This window comes from Crocodylus siamensis, chromosome 3 (assembly GCF_052110815.1).
Source record: "Crocodylus siamensis isolate JL-2025a chromosome 3, ASM5211081v1, whole genome shotgun sequence".
Classification (NCBI taxonomy): domain Eukaryota; kingdom Metazoa; phylum Chordata; order Crocodylia; family Crocodylidae; genus Crocodylus; species Crocodylus siamensis.
In genome coordinates this window covers 98229539-98250570 of record NC_143397.1, presented here as the reverse complement: position 1 = coordinate 98250570, position 21032 = coordinate 98229539, and positions in this window count along the sequence as shown.

The window sequence follows — 21032 nt, the reverse complement described above, 5'->3', positions numbered from 1 at the left end:
TGTTTGCCAAAAGCATCCCCGTGTCAGGAGTCCTCTCTAGAGCACTCATAGTATATATGAAATTTTACTACTAAGCACATATGGTATGAGGTGACCGTCTCGGCACAACAAGGGGTGGAGAAATCCTCTCATTCATATTTTCATAAATCTTTTTAAAGAGATGTAATAAAGTGTATTTTACATGCTTGGCTTCAATTTCTAATAGTTTACTGTCTGCAACAGAAAGTTATCTTGGCCAAAAGGAAGAACCCCATACATGTACCCTGGTCTAAATCTTATTGGTCACTCCTAAATCAAACACTTTTGCATAGACCATATACCTGTTTTGTTTTGGATTTATGATCTCTTGAATTTATCTCCTATGCATTTTGTGAATGATGGTTCTGAAGGAAAGCCCAAGACATGATATACATTTCACAGCAAGTTTTGCACAATAGCACTGCCTCTGTAATGCTTGTGTGTAGTATTTTACACAATAAAAAGGTGGATCTTGAGAAGTCAAGAACAATCCCAAGCAATTAAAAAAAATTCCCCTTCAATTTTATGATTTGGAAACTCAGTAAGTTGTCAAAACAGACTCCATTTCACAGCTGAACATCAGTTTTATCACAACTTTAGTTTTCATGTTGGTTTTACTATAGTATGCTGCAGCTGAAGGTCAGGGGGCCGGCCACTGCTTGTGACCCAGATGTCTTTGTGGTCTACCAACCCTCTGCTGCTGACCCTGCACTCTTGCTGTTGCAGGGCGCCCATCTCCTGTAGCCGGTGCCTACTACATGGCAGATTCCCCTGACCAACAGCCCTGCTGAAGAACAAATCTGGCAGGAAAATAGGGTTGGGATATCAATACTGTGGAGTGTGGCACAAGAATGTGACAGGATGAATGGTGGGCAAAAGGAACCTGTTGGGACATCACTGATGTGAATGGTAGGCAAAAAGGACCCCGGGGACACCTCTGGGGCACCTGTGCTGCCAATTCCTCCACTAGGACCCAACAAGCTGGATCTGACCTGTGAGCTGTAGGTTACTAACCTATGTTAGGGTGCTCAAGCTGGAACTAGTTAGCAAGGACCAATTGTACTACTGTCTATTAAATATGGTTCTTTTTCTGTATTTTACTGGCAGCAAAAAGGGTATTTCAACTAAGTTTTGTAGGAACAAACCAAGTTTTTTCTGAACAAGTGGAATGGTTTAAAGGACCAGACAAACAAATTGTGCCCTCCCAGACTTACGCTAGCAACAGCCATGCTAGCAAAGTGAGGTATAAATCAGAACTGAAGTGCTCCGAGCTAGTCAAGAATGACTGATGACTATCAAGTGCTTACTACTGCAAGGTGAAACAAAGCTAAGATGGGAGGCTACTAAAATAGCCAGGGATTGATTCACCTTTATACTAATGCCACTGTATCCTAGAAAAAACAGTGAAAAGGGAGCCTCCTCTACATAAGGAAGAGGGTTTCCTCTTACCCAAGATTCCTAGAAACGTCTTGGGTCCGAATGCTGATCTCACTTGCTTTAGTGTATAATCAGGAGTAAATCTATGGCATAAAAGTTAAAGTGAATCTGCTCTGTATAAAATGAAGCTGAACAAATAAATTTGCAATAGAGAGTTTATCCAAGACATCTTTGCTTCTTTTTTTTTTTTTTGGGGGGCGGGGGGGACGGGGACGGGGACGGACACAGACATCCATATGCAGGCAACTGTTGCTTGCACACATCCATTCTCATTCTGTGCAACTGAATTTTAAAAATCATTTTGTCCTTGAGTAAAACTCTATTTCTTAGATATTATTAATCAGGTAAGACAGGAGGTATGTCTCTCCCTCAGTACTTGACATGAAACACAAACTGTTTGGGCGCAGCAATCTTTCTGGGGCACTTAAAATTAGCTTCTGCAAATGCCATATGGATGTGTGCAACCCTGAGATGTCCCAATTATGAGAATCACAACCCTTTGTGAAGGGCCACAGATGCACAAGATGAACAATCCCTATGTTTTAGGATGGAAATTAAATTTTAAAGGTTCATTGACCTTCTATAGAAGGGTGGATCTCACCATCTGTGGAGATTTATGTCAATAAAAATCTGAATGTTCAAGGAAAGTGAGCCCAGCCAAGTTGAATTAACTTTTGAAAATGCAAGCTAAGTCACAGAAATATTTTCCTGCTTTGGTTTGACTCCTGTACCTACTTGTAGTACATGTACCATGAACAAAGAACTGGACTACCTTCTTTCTTGCTTTAAAGGCAAATTCAAGTTCACTATAAAAGAAACTCTCATTCTTGCACCTAAAATCTCTGAAAAAGGAGATGTCTTACATGCTGTCCCTAAGGTGCTACCCTGCCCTACCTTCTGTCTGACTTCAGGCTAACACCTCTCTACATAAACCTAAAGGAATAGTAAGGAATGTTCAAATGAACAAAGGTAGTTAGATCCTCAGCCCTGAATAGCATTTTGAAAATTTAGGTATACTTCATAGTTTCTAGGGTCGGAAGGGACCCGAGTAGATCATCTAGTCCGACTCCCTGCCATGGCAGGAAAGACTCCCCAGCAAGGTGTACATCTACTTATTTTTCTACCATTAACTCGATGGTATTAATAGGAGTTGAGGTCCTAGGGATGAGTTGCCAGAAGATGATAAAAGTGTTTGCTTCCTGCCTTCAGTAAAACCAGGCTCATTTCGGTGTTTAAGTGGATTTGTTGCACTGGGCCGGTGGGGGGCGGGGGATATTGCTTTTCTGTGTTTATGTAGGAGAAAAGACAAAAGGAAGCCTGCCTTGCACCCAGAGTGTAAGGAGCATATCATATGCAGTCTCGCCTGGGGTAAAGCCACTGGGGAAGGGCAGGAGCTAGATCCCAAGTTATGAGATCCAAAGGGGAAATCCAGCAGCAGAGTCCAAGTGACAGTCTGGGTCAGGGTTCAGAAGTCAGACACCAAGTTACCAAATCCAAGGGGAATTTCCAAAAAGCTACAATACAAAAGAGCAGAAGCAAGGGTCAGAAAACAAAGAATACATGGTCACCAAAACAGATTTTCAGGCAGAAGTGTTGGCTGACCTCTAGCCAGCTGGCCACACGTAGACTTAAATGGGGATGCTGCTATCCCCAGCCGCCAATCGGGTGGCCAGCTGGTTTATCAGGTAGGGTGGGACTACCAGGCAGAGCCTCAGTTAGGGTTGGCCAACTAGGCATTTAGCCCTGCCTGGGCTGCCTGTTAAGGCCCCTTGTTGCAGGGTTGTTAGCTGTAGCTATGTTGGTCTAAGGACATAGGCAGACAAGGTCTAATAAAAGATACCACATTTAGCCCCCCAAAAAACTAAATAGTAGGAAAATTTGTTCTTTGCAAGCTTTTGGGCACAAGCACCCTTCTTTACGCATTGGGAGGCTGAGCAGTTTGGGACCCAAATCTCCCAATGCCTGAAGAAGGGTGCTTGTGCCCAAAAGCTTGCAAAAACCTTTTTTCCAACTATTTAGCTGGTCTAATAAAAGGTATTACGTCTACCCAAAGGACCTTGCCTGTTAAGGCAATGAGGCTTCTGAGGGTCCTCTATGCTTTGTGTCTTTGAAAATCTTCATCCTGTTCCTTCCAATTATTATTTAAGACTTTTTTTCCCCAATTTTATTTACAAATTGGAATCAGGTCTTCAGCCCAGAGAAATTTAGGCTTCTTATTGCTCCATTACACTTGACAGCTCAAGTCTGTGAAGTCCAAGGAAATCTGGTTTTCTAGTGACAGACGGTTGGAAATCAGAGGGCTTCAAGGATTCTGAAAGGCCAGTTCCAGGATCCTCTTCTCATTAACATAAAAACCAATGGTTAATTTACAAACATTTCTTACAGCTGCAGAGCTTCTGGCTTTCCTCCAAAATTTCCAACAGCAAAGGGGAATTTTTCTCTGGAACTTACTGCCAAAAACTTTTAAATAAAGTTTTTATATACATTCCTGTAGTATTTACTACACAGGGCTTCCCTGAAACTGACTTATTAAATAGCAAACACCACCTTTGGTAATAACTGTCTGCAGGACTTTTCCTGTACACAGTGTACTGAGGCTGCTGCCTGGAATAGAGATTGCATTTTATATTAAGATCCATTTATGTTTCCGATACTTTGCTTCACATTTCCAACCCATATTTAAGGCTAAACTAAGCAAACGTTATATCAGCAGCCGACAGCCAGAATTTTCTAAGAATTCTGACATCACTAACACCATCGTCATTTCATCATCATCATCATCATCATAATAATAATAATAATAATCATAATCTAAGCAAATATTTGAACACTGCTTGCCTTTCTACAGATTTGGTGCAAATCTAATGAACTTTATAGGCCAATGCTTCTATTTAGCGTCCAGGATGGCTGCACTCTATACACTGAACCAGCATGTGCAAGCCTGGAAGGATATTTATATGCTTATTTGCTGTCCCCCCGGACTCTTATGTAAATGAGATGCTATAGCTCATGAGTTTGTATAGGCAGGAAAACTTTTATGTAAACAAACAACTTTGAGGAAGAGTGGGACTGCTGAAAGGAGATGCACTGAATGAATGAAAGAAGGTCATTCACTCACTGGAAGGGTGAGCTCATTCAGGGCTAAATTTATCTTCTTATTTAAAGCCATATTAACTTCACAGGCACTGATACTAGAGAACAGGGAGGCTTTAGTTACAGTGAAGACTGTGAAGCTTCCAACACCTTGCTGAGAATCAGGAGGACGACAGAGGATCTCTGTGCGGGAAGAACAGTGGGGAACCAGAAGTTCTTCATTTGAGGAACGTGATGTTTCCTGCATGGCTAAAATGCCACACTTACATCCTCCTCTTAAAGGAGCCAGTGCTCTGATCTACTTACAGTCCTATGGTGCTTAATTTTTATTATTTATATTGATGTATATTTTCCCCAAGCTGCAGACCCACTAGGTTAGACACTGTACATGCCAAACAAAAAAGCAGTCTCTAAAAGACTACAGCCTAGGCAGAGGTTTCAACTCAGTTCATAGAGCACTATGGGTCATAAGGCTGGAATTTGGATGTCAGCACTGTTACCAAGCATATTGTTTAATAAAGTTACAGCTCTCACCAGGTTTGTATGGCTCCTCCCCATTTGGAAATCTCTCCTGGTATGAACCATACAAAATGTTCAGAACAAAAACCTTAAGCAATGCAGAGATGCCTGCTTTTGGGTGTCATTACTTACTCAGCCCAGGTTTATTACAAGGTCTGCAATCCTTTGGGCTGAATTTAGGCTTCATTTCAAGCAAAACTGGGCTGATTTTCAGTTTGGCATCATAGTATATTGAAGGCAATAGTCTTACATCAGCAAGAGACTATACTAGATGACCTAAGTGACGCATCTTCCTGGTGAAAGTCAACAGCAAAGGTTACTAAGGAATCCTTCTTTCTCCTATGATTTTACAAAGTATAAAACTTTTTAAAAATATAGTCACGAAGGGGCACTGCTCTAGATGCTATGGTATCTTTTTCTTCCACTTTTTAAAACTGTACCCAGGGGTGCATGACACTTTATGATGAGAGACTGAGACTCCTGGGACTCTTCAGCCTGGAAAAACGCAGGCTCAGGGGTGATCTGGTGGCCACCTTTAAGTTTATCAGGGGTGCTCATCAGGATCTGGGGAAATGCCTGTTCACCAGAGCACCCCAAGGGATGACAAAGTTGAATGGTCACAAATTCCTCCATGACTGTTTCAGGCTGGACATAAGGAAGAACTTCCTTACTGTCCGAGCCCCCAAGGTTAGGAATAGACTGCCACCGGAGGTGGTTCAAGCACCTTGAATGCTTTCAAGAGACATTTGGATATTTATCTTGCTGGGATCCTATGACCTGATCCTAGGACCCCTGCTGACTTCCTGCCCCTGGGGTAGGGGGCTGGACTCAATGATCTTCCGAGGTCTCTTCCAGACCTAGCGTCTATGAATCTATAAGTGGCATTATACCCTGGCTGAGACTCACAGCTCCAGAGGTAAATGCACATTTTTTTTAATTCTAAAAAACTAAGATGAACATTTACATTCCTAACCTCTGACCCTGTAAAAGTTAAAGGATGTATATTCAAGTACAAAATAGTCCTATTGATTTAATAAATCTACTTACATGCTTGATGTTAAGTGTGTGTTGCAGTGTTTTGCTGGATCAGGGCATAAGTGTGAAAAAAATGTTGCTTTATAAAGATCACAAATACAAACTGGGGAATGGCTGGCTAGGCTGCAGTACAGAAAGATCTGTAGCTACAGATGATAAACTGAATATGAGCCAACAACAAAAAGCCACCAGCATACTGGGTGGTATTAGCAGGAATGTGACTTGCAAATCAAGGGAAGTAATTCTTCCATTATTCAGCATCGGTGAGGCCTCACCTGGAGTACTGTGTCCAGTTGTGGGCTCCACACTTCAAGATGGATGTAGATAATTTGGAAAGAGTCCAGCATAGAACAATATAAATAACTAGGGACTTGGAGGCAAGATTTATAAAGGAAAGCCTGTAAGAGCTAGGATAATTTAGTTTGGAGAAGAGAAGACTGAGGGGTGATTTGATAACAGTCTTCAAATACCCGAAGGGCAATTATGGAAAGAATGGAGATGGGCTTTTCTCTGTGGCTGTGGGGGACAGAACAAGGAACAATGGACTGAAGCTTCACAGGGGAAATTTAGGTTGGAGATTAGGAGACATATTCCAACTATGAGGATGGTCAAGTACTAGAACAAGCTCCCTAGAGAAACTATAGAATCTCCATCCCTGGAAGTTTGAGAGCACGTTAGATAGACACTGGGCTGAGATGGTTTAATCTGGGATGATTCTGCCAAGGGGCTGGACTAGATGACCTCGTGAGTTCCCCTCCAGCCTATGTTTCATGAATGATTCTAAAACATCCATGTAGGAACAAAGGCGAAATACAGTATTTCTCACCAAGCACTTCTTCCATTTGGTCACTGCATGTCAGTTGTTAACCCCTGGGAGAAAGAGGCTGGCTTCAAAAATTGTGTGGATAAATACAAATTCTCCAGTTCCAAATACTGCAACCATCTATCTAAAGAACTAGCTTTCTATGCTCCCCTGAGCAGGCTTGTTTCCACAGAACATAATTCATCCACAGATGGCTGTTTGGATAGGAAGGCAGCTCCGCTTCCAAGCAAGGAAAGCAGGTAATCCCCAAAGCACTCAGTAGAACCACGACCAAGAATGAACATGCACTCCAACATCTACACTAAACCCTGACAAGCAATTTCCAATAAACCTGTGATACCCAATGGACAGCAGATGTTCTGCTGGTACCCTGGAGTGACTGCATTTTGGCATATCAAGCTATTATCCATTCCTACCTACTAAATTCTACATTTTCTGGGAAGAGAGAAGCAGAGCGGTAATTTATGATTAACCTGACATCTCTTCCTCATATAAAGGTACATGTGCATAAACAGTAAAATTACATTAAAAAGTACATTTGCTTTGATCTGATTCCATTGTCATTGGTAAATTCTTCAATTCATGTAGGAGCAAGTGAATCAGCAGGTCAATACCAAGAGCCTTTGGAAAGACTGTTCTAAATGTTGACTGCAATATTTTTATGACACCAATGTTTAAGAAAGGTTAAATTTTATTACTAGTGAGGTGATGCAGGACACTTTTGTTTTATTACAACTGAGATGAGGCAGGGCACTTTTGATCAGTTAACATAGCTTTATAAATTGCTGCATGCTATTACTAAAGTTATACAAGTATGGCCTGTGGATGACCTTCCTTGGCAGCTTCCCAACTTGTAATTAGAGATCTCCGAGCTACAAGTTTGTACTGGGATCCAAACAAATTTGGCTAACTCCAAATACTCATTTTTGGCAAGACAGAGGTCCAAAGACCCTGAAGCGGTCTCTTGGAATGTCTTCCCTTGAGTCACACGCACACTTTTATTGACTGATGAACATAAGGGATTTTTTCCCCCTTTTTTCAGCTATAGTACATTTGTAAGTGCTGGCATCCAGTGAGTGGCTGAAATAACAACAGGTAATGTCAGCCTCTGTAGCTCCCTGTTGCACACAAAACTCATACCCCTTAATCCTCTTTAAAAGCACATATCTGAAACAAGATCCGAGTGAAAGCCATATTGCTTGGAGTCCAAGTCTATGGCACCTTGCTCAACACTTGCATAGAATGTGTTAGTGGCAAAGAATAATGAGCATTTTTCATGGACGAAATTCTTCATTATGCTTGAGAGAAAGCCTGGGCTAGTAGAAATTCAGAGTTATTACCAACTGACAGTTCTAGAGCTAGCTTTCATGGGGAGCTGGTGGTCTCATTCCTGTCCTAGCAAACACACATCACATGGCACCTCTGTTGGACATTCCTATGGAGGGGCCAACAACTGAAAAATCACCTTCATCCTGGACCTACCAGTGACTGTCTGAATATATGATTAAGGCATGGTGGGAAGAGGAAGCTGTTGGTCCTCACAGTGTGCCTGTTATATGGGCTACAAGCCAGCAACTTTCATCAGCATTAATTTCATTTTTAGAAAGCTTTTAAAGACTTAACAGGTATTCCTTGAGTGATGGGAAGCTTTCTTAACAAAAAGAGAGAAAACATACAATGAGAAGCGATACAGGGTAAGTCTTATCTCTAGGATGCCTATCTACAGGAGCATTCCAATTTATTGGAACATGATTAAGATGGTTCCAAAATGAGTAAAAAAAGATGCGTTTTCACATAAATTTATCCCTGGTATTAGGTTACGGTGATTCAGACATGTTGATGGGTTAATGGTTGTGTTAAACTATCCAAATGTGTTTGGCCAAGCACAACTTTATTTAAAAGCCATTTCCCCACCTCTGTTGGTCCCAAGCGAGGCATAAAACATGCACCGTAGCATACTGGGAATTTCACTAGACCTACCACATCCATTTAATTGCCTAACATTATTAATGGAAAAAGGGATAGTACTGTGCATGACACACTGGTTAGCTATAATAAACATGGCTGTACATTTATTTTGGATGTGGCAAGTACAAGCTCATGTTTAAGCCCATCTTGGTGGTTTTTATGAAGTGCTGACTATTATTTCTGTGCACCCAACAGGTGTAAATACTTAACTGAGCACTGAAGTAATTGTCTACTCAACTTAACCCAGCTCAAGTACAAAAGGTTAACATTTGGCCTGGAGACGCTTCGGAGCTGCCCATCAATATCTGAATGGAAATGAAATGCCTACAAAGTAAGTGCAGCCTCTTAGAACTGCACATCCAGATTCCCCAGCCCCACTCAGCTTGCTTTAATGAGCTAGACTAGCACAGAAAAAGAACTATGGTACTCATCATTTAAAACTATCCATAATAATAACTAGAAAAGCAGTGTCAGATCTAGCTCTATTCAAGTCAATGGAAAGATTCCTATTGACCTCATCTGGGAGTTGGATGCAGTCCATAGCGAACTTGTATGCTCGCTAAAGTTATGTAAACACACAATAAGTACATTTCAGTGATGCCATCTTAGGCTAGACTTGCCTCTCCTCAGGCAAAGCAAAATCCAGTCTGTGCGATGTCTGGATGGGGGACTTCTTAGAAGTCAGCCTGTTGCAAGGAATGTTTCAACACATGAAAAACTTCCCTCTATAGCTGTAGTGGAATAACTCTTCCATATGGCATCAGGGGATACAGACCTACTGATGGCAACATGTGTCAGATGAGATGTAGATCCAACATCACCATTTTGTTGTTGCTGTTGTTTTGTTTTGTTTTTAAAGGCCATATGGCACTTCCTAAGATTATAGATTTTGGGCTTGGGTTCTGGCCAAATGTGACCTTGGTTATTTACATGCTGCTTATTTAAATTCCCACCCAGTTGTAGTTATTATTATTACCCTTTATCCCTGATCTTAGCATTGCTATATGCCATTAACCAGTTGTAGCCTTCTAGCTGAGGGTGACACTATTTTTTAAATGGTCAGTTAAGAAAGCTCCCCTTGTAAACTTTCACATAATCTCTGATTCTTACTTTGCTTTACTTTTCTCCATTATTTTTTAAGTAAGCAATTCCTCTGTTCTTACACTTATTGCCTACAATTCTCTCTGTCCTGACAGATGTTGGAGCTTTTTTTATTTTTCTCATTGCAACTTATTCCCAAAGGCCCTGAAAACATAAGCCACCCATTTATTCCAGGGAGTTATAGGGACATTTGGCATCTCCAGGATGAGAGCATGTGTGCTTACTTTCTAATTCATATCACAAGCCAGTCCCTATAGGCATTAGGAGGGGAATGACTGGGCACAGTAGAACTTGGAGGAAGGAGGAAGTAAAGAGGGAAAAAAACCCAGTGCAAGCAGTACAAGCAAGATTCACCACAGATTTGTGCATTGGCACCATCCCATCATTCCATAGTGCAGAGCAATATGTCATACCATAAGCTGAAGATTTAAAAGTTACAAATGAGAGAGTAAAAAGAGGTAACCTGTGCATTAAGGAAAACAAATGGAAGAGGAATTCTTCATCTCCCAGATGGAGCTGAGAAGTGATGAGGACTGAGATGGGGCGGAAAGGGTGGGGGGGGGGAAGGAGGTGTTCTTTCCAAAATACTAATCTAAGCAGCAGAGGTTGAAGCTGCTGATGGAAGGCGTGAAGATCATGCAAGAACAAAATATGCAGGTGCAGAGAGCAGTGGGCTGATTAAGTGATAACAGATTTATTAAAGCCTAGTATCTTGGCAGGAGTGTGGCGTTATTCTATTGTTTGCTACATGATGGAGCTTTGTACTGGCAAGACATGGATGCCAAAATATGATGCAAGCTCAGATCCCAGGAGTGCACTGTATTGTCACAAGGGAAAAGACAGCACAGCAAAATGTTTGGGAGGAGGATGAAAGAAGAATACCAGGAAAGCAGAAGTCATGAGGTTGGATCTCGCTGAACAATGTTTACCAATGTCTTCAGTTCAGTTCTGTCAGCACATTCGGTGTAAGAGATGGGAGCTGCCACTCTGCTTAGCTGCCACTGATTTAATCAGGGAAACCATTAAGACTTAGAGCTTTCCTTTCATGCTTTGTTCCTGGTTCAGAGTGATTTTGGCCAACATGTTTTGTTGTCCAACTGAAGCGTTTGCCAGCTTGGGAGGGCTCAGGCAAACAAAGTATTTGTGGGTTCTCATGAATAGCATTGCATTGCTTTTTCTGGGGAGGAATTAGTTCAAACGTGTGTGATACTGGAAGTAGCCGGGATGCAAAATTGTTGGCAAAACAATTTTGGTCAGGAAGTTTGGTCAGTAAAGGACAGAAATTTTGGTCAGTAAAGGACAGAAACATGGCATTTAGCCTACCTGCTAAAAGCACTGGCCAATCAATCTTGGCATCCTACCTAAAGAAACCATCAGTGCCTTTGGGGAGGGCAGCCAAGACCTCAAATAAAGTACCTGGGGAACTGGGCAAATTGGAAAGGGAATGCAATATTCAAAACTAGCCAAAATTCAGGCCCTAAAGTTGGGTTCCTAGACTGATACTTCAAAAGATTTTTCTCTCAGTAAATACCCTAACAGTCAGATAGAGTGAGGAGCCCCAGATTAATTTTAAACAACCAATGTAGGGGGAAAAAAAAAAATCTATGAAAGTATCTCTCCAGGAGTTGCACAGTGTCCACAATAAAGCCCAGAATGCAACCCACATATCGCCGAGTTTGTCCTGTGCCTCAAACAAAGACTATCCCACTTCCAGTCTGAATACAGAAAAGGTGTCACATCAAGATAAAAGGCTCTGTTTAGCTATGCTTAACATATTTTCAAATCTGATGTTCCTAGCTGGAGATACTGCAGACCTTGTCTCTGCAAAGGAGGGCTTGCTTTCAAAATCTGATTTGGAGCACTGTGTGGTTGGGTCATATCTGCAGTCATTACTTTTAAGTCTTCACTGGTTTTATAGAGAATAAAAAATTCATTTGAGGGAGTTGGATGCAAGCCTTGTCCGAAGGCACTGACTTCTAAGTCTGTAAGACAGAGCCTTAGAATGAATAAGTTCTGCCCCAAACTTAAATTTAGGCTCATTATTGTAAAAATATTATTTTAAGCCACAGGCTTTTTTTTTTTTTTTTGACACGTAGAACATTGTTATAAACCACAAACAGCCTTGACATGTATTATTTTAATCAAAACCAGGTAAGTGTATGAAGAAGAAAGACACTATTTTGGCCCTGAGAACCTAATTTCAGCAGTGTAAGTCAAAAGAGTGGAAGAGTGTTTGCACTGGTAAATCAAGAAATTCCAAAATGTGAGGAAATGTTGCAGCCAATATGACATCTTTAACCTTATTCCCCTCTCCCCCCATCAACATTACAGATGGGCTTAAATCAAATGCCTATCACAACACTCCTCCATGCTACAGAAGAGATGGTATAGACTAGATTGAACTGGGAGGATCAGAAGACTAATAGGGATGAAACATGATATGAACTGTATCTGGATGCACAGGTCAGATTAGGATTAGAGAGATGGGACAAATGAAGACAAACGAGATTACATTTAAAAGCAAGATGAATCGTTTGGTGAGAAGGCTGCTATTAGTATATGAAGTAACCAGAGACCACAGCATATTTTTATTACTAGCACTCTTGCCATGGCTGTCCGATATTTTCCTGTTGTCTTTAACAACTGCTTGTTCCATCTACTTTTAAACCAGCCCCAATGCTGCAATAAATGGCATACACAGCAGGACCTCTGCATCCATATCTCATTCCCATCAAACAACTGGGAGGGTCAAGGGGCCAGCCGTAGGGTGTTCCTTGAAGGAGAGGTGCCCTGGATGTCAACTTTTCTGGACAGAGACTTTCTTAATATGAGTTTGTGCAGCATTTCGCACAATTGAGTTCTGACCCTTTTGAGGCCCTGGGCACAAGAGAATAAGGCAAACAGCTGTAATAATAGATTAGGCATCTCCTAGTATTTTATCCATTAGATAGTTGCTTTCAACAGTAACTGCAAGTCTTTAAAGTCACATTCAAAAAATGCCTTAATTAGCATCCTTTCCACATTTTTGGTCAATCTAGAAATATACTTAAATCCCACTCCTCCTGCCAGCTGTTTTGACTGTCAACCTGGGGTTATATTCAAAAGCAAACAGGAAAAGCTTTCTTAACAGACTGCTGTAAGTGACAGAAACTTTAGAGGCTGGAGGGCTCAAAAGGTAGTCTATGAACCAAGAGGCACTTTGCCAGCAGACAGTAGAAAAACTGAGTTCTCCTTAATCTAATATACTGTACTCTAAGCTATTGTATATATGATAGGGAAGCCAGCCATGCAGAAATGTGCCATTTAAACTATTTCAAAATGCTGAAATCAGGACTTTGCTTAAGCAATTCCTTGTAAGAGTATGAGTCTCTGTGGAACACTTTAAGTTAAAACCAAATGGATAGATAAATTGCCTTTTATGAAAATAAACTGATGGGTAAAACATTTTTGGAGCATATCTACCTTGTAGAACTACTGTGCTAGAAAGAGCCAGAAAAACCATGACATGGCATGGCTAGGCTAATCCACAGGTATTATACCCTGAAGTGGATTAAATATAACCGCCTTAAAGTGGTGACAGGTTGTCACAGATGTCCTTATTAATGCATTCATAGAATCATAGAAAATTAGGGTTGGAAAAGACCTCAGGAGGCCTTCTAGTCCAACCCCTGCTCAAAGCAGGACCATCCCCAACTAGATCATCCCAGCATAGGCTTCATTTAGCCAGGTCTTAGAAACCTCCAAGGATGGAAATTCCACAACCTCTCTGGTTAACCTCTTCCAGCAATTTACTACCCACTTAGCAAGAACGTTTTCTCCTTACTGAACCTCATAAGATTAATTTTGATCCAATCCTCCAATTTCATAGATTTCATAGACATTAGGGCTGGAAGGGACGTTGGGAGAGCATCCAGTCTAGCCCCCCGCCCAAAGGGCAGGAAGTCAGCTGAGGTCGTAGGATCCCAGCCAGATAAGCATCCAATTTACCCTTGAAGGTGTTCAAAGTGGGTGCTTGAACCACCTCCGATGGCAAGCCATTCCAGACCTTGGGGGCTTGGACAGTAAAGAAATCCTTCCTTAAGTCCAGCCTGAAATGGTCTTGCAGTAGTTTATGACCGTTCAACCTCGTCATCCCTTGGGGCGCTCCAGTGAACAAACATTCCCCCAGACCCTGATAAACTTATAGGTGGCCATCAGATCACTCATGAGCGTTCAAAGTAGGTGCTTGAACCACCTCCGGCATCAGTCTATTCCAGACCTTGGGGGCTCAGACTGTGAAGAAGTTCTTCCTTATGTCCAGCCTGAATGTCACAAACTCCTTCAGGACCAGTTTGGTCTTGTCATCCCCTGGGGCACTCTGGTGAACAGACATTCCCCCACATCCAGTTGAGCACCCCAATAAACTTATAGGCAGCCACCAGATCACCCCTGAGCCTGCACTTTTCCAGGCTGAAGAGTCCCATGCCTCTCAGTCTCTTATCATAAGGCCAGTTTTCCTGACCTCTGATCATGCGTGTGGCTCACCTCTGCACTCTCTCAAGCTTCTCATCATCCTTTTTGAGTTGTGGAGCCCAAAACTGGACGCAGTACTCCAGCTGCGGCCTCACCAAGGCCGAGTACAAGGGGAGAATGACGTCCCAGGATTTGCTTGAGAAGCATCTATGGATGCAAGCCAGCATTTTGCTCACTTTACTAGCCACAGCATCACATTGCAGGCTCACGTTCATCTTGTGGTCAATGATGACCCACAAGGCTTTTTCTTCCATAGCGCTAGCCAGCGTAGCACTGCCGAGCCTATAAGGTTGCTGCGGGTTTTTCCTCCCCAGGTGGAGAACCTTGTATTTTTCGGCGTTAAACACCATCAGGTTCTCATCTGCCCATTTGCTGAGCATGTTCAGGTCAGCCTGGATCACCCGCCTGTCTTCTGGCGTGGATGCTTTGCCCCAAAGTTTGGTGTCATCAGCAAACTTGGCCAACCTGCTTCTGACGCCAATGTCCACATAATTAATGAAGATGTTGAACAATATGGGTCCATGGACAGAGCCTTGGGGGACCCCACTGGTCACAGGACACCATGACTATTGACTTCTGTCAACCACCACCCTCTGAGTCCTACCGCAGAGCCAATTCCTCAGCCAGTGGATCGTGATGAGGCTGAGGCTGCGGCTGCAGTTGGCCAGTTTTGCCAAGAGGTGATCATGGGATATCAGAGCGAAGGCTTTTTTAAAATCAAGATATATGACATCAATCTCTTCTCCCTTGTCCAGGTGATAGGTCACCTGATTGTAAAAGGAAATGAGATTGGTCAAGGAGGACCTACCTGCAACAAACCTGTACTGGCTATTCCTCAGGATGTTGCCATTGGCCGCTCTGTTAAGGATGGCCTCTTCAATAATTTTTTTCCAAGACCTTCCCCAGGATAGAGGTCAGGCTGGTGGGCCTGTAGTTTGCTGGATCCACTTTCCTCCCTTTCTTGAAGATAGGCACCACATTGGCCTTCTTCCAATCTTTTGGCACTTCACCAGAGCACCAGGAGTTCTCAAAGATCTGTGCCAGGGGCTGAGCTATGATGCTAACCAGCTCCCTGAGTACCCTGGGGTGTAAACTGTCATGGCTGGCTGACTTGAAGGTATCCAGCTTCTCAAGGTGTTCCTTCACAAGGTCAGCATTGATGGAGGATAAGGGATCTCCCTCACCTGGACCTCCCTGTCCTGTAGTGGGCAGGGACATCCCATGGGACCAGTGAAAAACTGATGCAAAGTACCCATTTAGCAAGTTTGCTTTTTCCTGGGCATTGGCTGTCAGTTGTCCCATCTGGTTTAGCAGGGGTCCAATGTTGCCCTTGCTTTTCCTCCGGCTCCCCACATATCTGAAAAAGGACTTTTACTGTCCTTGATGCTCGAAGCTAGTTGAAGTTCTGTCGCAGCCTTGGCTTTCCTGGTTTGCTCCCTGCAGGACTGGACCAGTGCAGAATATTCCTCTCTGGAGGTGAATCCCATCCTCCATCCTTTGTAGGCCTTTCTTTTTAGCCTCGGGAGGTCTGCTAGATCCCTGGAGGGCTGCTGTGCCCTCTTGCTGCCTTTCCTCCGAGATGGAATAGACTTAGCTTGTGTATTGAGGATCGCTCCCTTGAGGAGCAACCACTCTTCCTGGACTCCCCTCCCCCTGGGGTCATGGTCCCTTAGAGCCTCGCTGACAAGCCTCCTGAGCTTGTCAAAGTCAGCTTTCCTGAAGTCAAGGACTTCAGTGTTGCTGACTGACTCGCTAGCTTTACTGTGGATGGCGAAGGTGATCAGCTCATGGTGCAATTTGTTGAGGTCTCTCTGAAACCTGTGGTAAAGTGATTATAACATGTTCTGAAAGAAGAACTATTATTCTGGGCTTCACCAAGGTGCTCCCTGGTAAGGTCCTTGGATGGTGTTGACATGCACTTAGTGTCACTTCAGCAAGGCCAAATGAGTTGCATATAAGAACTTTCAATCATGAAGTCATGTAATCGCTCCATGTAGCATGAAACCCATGGGTGACTGGTGTCTCCTGAGTCAGGGGGCACGTGCCCCCCCAGCAACCAGTCAGAGACTGGGGGAGGGGGAGACCCCCTTGCAGCCAATCACACATTGACTGTGGGGGAGTCCCCTCACAGCCGATCTTGTTGACCGGGGCAGTGGGGGGTATCTCCTAGCCAATCACACCAACCAGAACTGCAGCACCCACAAGTACCAGCAGCACTCCCAGAAGTGCCGGTGGAGCTTTTCCTAGTATCCTGCACTGCCCGGTTGGCACTTGCAGGGGGGCCACCAGTGCCCCTGCCTGCCACCCCTGCCCATCGCCTAAGCAGGGAGCGCTGGCAGTCAGGGGGTGCATCAACACTTTTAGGTGCTACTAAGTTCTACCAAGTTTGATTTACATGATGCAGGCTTTCTATAGGGCATATGTGGTTAAATTCTTGCCATTCCTAACTCACTGATGTTCAGTAATGAACAAAATCCATGTCAGGTTGCATGCAGCCAAATATAAACTGCCAAACTTACTCAACATACGGACACCTGACATCAGGAGACCAATACCTGCAGAGAAAATGCAAGAAAACAAACTGAAAAATCCAGAGCTTAGTCCATTTAGATAGACACAGAATGCTACAATTTTGCTGACTATGAGTGCCCCTCTAAATTGCCACCATTCCTCTAGACCAGAGGCTCCCAACCACCAGGCCACAGCCCAGTACTGGGCCGTGAAGGGTAGGCTGCCAGGTCATGGCTGTTAAGCTCCCTGCCTACCCTTGGCTGCAGGCTCCCTGTCTGTCCACCTGGGTGAGTGGCTTCTGCTGCTGGCAGTCACATGCAGAGTTAAAACTGGAAGATGGTGCAGCTCCAAGAGGGAGGCAGCCAGCTTTCTGCATCCCGTCCCGCTCTCACCATCACGGCCGCGCTCAGTGAGGCACTGCCTGTGCAATGGGTAGGGTGCTCATGCTAGGCTGGGCAGGACTCCCCAGCCCTAGCCGCAACTTAGAGCAAGGGGATGCAGGCGAAAAAACGCCTGGGGCAGATGGTGGGGAGGTAGCTGTGGTGCTTGCTCCTAGGAAAGGCAGCAGAGCCCCTTCTTCCTGGGCAGCTCCAGCTGGGTCTCCCCAGGCCACTGCCTGCACAGCCCCCTCCCCCGCAGGGTCCCCTGGTGCAGGGCCCGCAGCTGCAGTGCCTCAACCCAATTTAATCCTTGCAACACCCCCATGTAAAAATTAAATTTAAAATTTATGAATAAGTACATAAATAAATACCTGGATAAAATACTAGGAGATGCCTAATCTATTATTACAGTTGTTTGCCTTATTCTCTTGTGTTCAGGGCCTGAAAAAGGGTAGAACCCAGTTGTGCCAAATGCTGCACAAACTCATATTAAGACAGTTCTGTCCAGAAAAGTTGACATCCAGGGCACCTCTTCAAGGAACACCCTGTGGATAGCCCCTTGACCCTCCCAGTGATTTGATGGGAGCTTGAGATATAGATATACATATGAATGAAAGTAAAGTTTCAGGGTCTTGTAGTTTTAAGCACACTAGTCCTAGTGTTTAAAAACTAACTTTAAGCATGCTTTAGGCACTCTAGGACAGGTTTCTCTCTGATTTGTGTTACCCAGCTCATGTTCCATTAATATGTGGCCTAGCACATGGACTGGCATGGTATTGTATTGCGTTTTCATTTGATAAGATTTATATAGCATTCAGAAAAGCATTATGAATTTGCATTTACAGCAGTAAGACCCATTGAGAATGACCAAATGTCATGTTTTAGGGGGCAAGCAAAACACAATAAAAATCTGCATAGCAAGAGAGACTAAGGAATTTGGCCAATTTTTGTTTTCAATTATACTAAAAATGAAGGAACAAATCTTTTGGAATTATGAATTTTGACAATTGCTTTTATGATGCTTTAAAAAAATTAAGCTAACAAACCAAAATATTTAACAAGGAAACAAAAGATACTGACATTTTAGTAGTCATTGAAATACTATTTTTTATCTTCCTGGGATATAAGAAACAACCATTTTTTGTTTGAATGCTACCACAAACAGGTTACCAAAGTGTAATAGAAAGATTATCTTGCATTTCCTTGTGAGCGCATGTTCTTTTCAGACATAGACTCTTTGGAAGATAACAGTACACGTAAGAAAGTAATTCCAAAGAAGCACAGGAAAAAGAATTAGAGATTCTGCAGGAGTAAAATCTATAAACAAGATATGTCCTTTACTAAAGAGAGACATTCGCTAATTTGATAGCACATTTGACATCACAGAAAGAATTAAGGGGATCAAAGGAATGTATCGAAGCCATCCAAGATTAGTACAAGTTGAAAATGTAAACCGTGTTTGTCTCTATTTCAGAGTTCCCTTCCATACCAGGACAGTTCTATTATTCAGTTTGTATTACAATACCGTTAAAGGTAGCACACTCCAGATGAAATCCTAGCTTTACTGAAGTTAATGGGAGGTTTGTAACTTACTTCAGCAGGACTACACATTCATCTTTTGCATTTGCTCAGGCTACATGTTTTTTGCTTTTCATACCTACTTTCCACAGACACCCAAAACTAAGCTAAATGGTTTCCAGCTAAATTTTCTCCTTCAGTTAAATAACTTCTGTAGTGCATAGGACTACAATCCATTCCTTTAAATAATATCCACTAGCCCCTAAAGGCCACGTGACCCATCTTGCATTTAAACAATGTGAGCCATCTTGTGTTGTTTATTATGTCTTATGTTCCAGAAAGAAATGAACAGTGATACATGTACCTAGCTAGGTCTTAAATCTTATGGATGGTAAATACAGTTATTTGGACCCTGTTGTGCTCCTGGGTTAATTTCATATTGTGGTTGTGGTGCAGCAAGCACACTCAGTGACTCCAGGTCACTAACGTAACATTACCATGTGCACTGCTATCCTGATCACTTCCCCCAGTGACAACAAACTATTAGCCCCCACTTAATGCTTTCCATTTGTTAACACTTACCACTGTGAAGTTCTTCCTGGGTATTAGTTTCTCTGGAGATATGATGAAGCTGAAGATATGTCAGCCCAAACACTGGTATTGACCAGGAATGCACATTCTTGGTTGCAAGGGATATATATATAGGTCAAAAAATTGAAGTGGAGGAAATTCTTTTTACACTGTCTCATTTCTCTGGTCAGTGATGGGATTAAAGAATGCAACTCAATAGCCATTTTAAAGCACTCCCATAGTACATGTGCTCTTCAACACAAACAAACATATTAGATCTATTATTAATGTGATTGAGGCCTAATTCAAAACAGTTCATATAGTTTTATGCCTAATTTATATAGGCAGCTATTGTGTCTGTGCAGTTTGGCCATTTCCTGTAGGTTATAAATTGTACATGCTGAGTGTAGCCTGCATGGTATGCATATGTTTTGGTGCTCCCTCTGTGTTCAGTATACAGAGGAGAGAGGTTTCAACCTATTCCTACAGAGCTGTATCATCTTACGTTTCTAGTGTGGCAGAAAGCAGGGCAGTGTGGCACCTGACTAGTTCAGAGATGCATAAAGGGCACCTAGAGATATGCAGTGAGGCTCCTCTGAGGCACTATAATCACAATTATAATTGTAAGTGTGGCAATTACCGTGCTCCACTGGACTCCAGCATCATGTGCATCAGCACCCCTATGATGAAAAACAGCAGTGGGGAAGCTTTAACTAAAGCTCATTGAATGAGCTTCAGTTAAAGTGCCATTTTTCAGCATGGGGTTGCTGATACATGAAATGCACTGGGCTCTTTAATTAGAGTGGCTGTCAGAGCTGTTCTGATTAAAGAACATCCCTCCCTGCAACATACACACTCCTGAAGCATGTCTATAAACACCCACACTTTGACAACCTACTTTGAGAGATGCTATGAATTGACTAGCAGAAAACAGGGGTTCTAAATAGAAAGGAATTTAAATACAAATAATAGAAGGGAGTCCTGCTGAGCAAGGCAAAAGTGGGTGGACAGATCAGTAGGGATAAGCAAGGCAGTTCAACCCAGCAAGGGACATGAAGGTTATAAAGGCTAGTACAGGTAATGGGCTAAGAATCCATAGAGATCGTACTTGACATAATCTTCCTGTCTCTCTGAACCAGCTAGTCTATAAAGGTGCTACCTTGCCTTGCCTTGCCTTCTGCCCGACTTCAGATTGACATCTCTAGCTACCTCTCTTCACTCATATTTCTAGCTTGGGACATTTCTTGTTTGATTCCCCACATTTCAGCCAAGAAGCAGTCATCACAAATGAGATCTCAGATGAGATCATGATTCAATACACATTCATCTTCAGACATTAAGGATAAGCTTCCTTTGAACAGCAAAAGCATCAGTGGCTGTGTCACAAATCCTCCGTTACTGCCCCATCAAGAAATCTTTGTCTTTTTACCCATGCTTTTAGTTCTGGACTTCCCCAGAGCAGCTCCTTATGTGCTGGCCAAGAGGTGGTCATTGCAGGTGCATGCACCATTCTCGCAAATGTGTGCATACAATTAATTGCTCCCTAG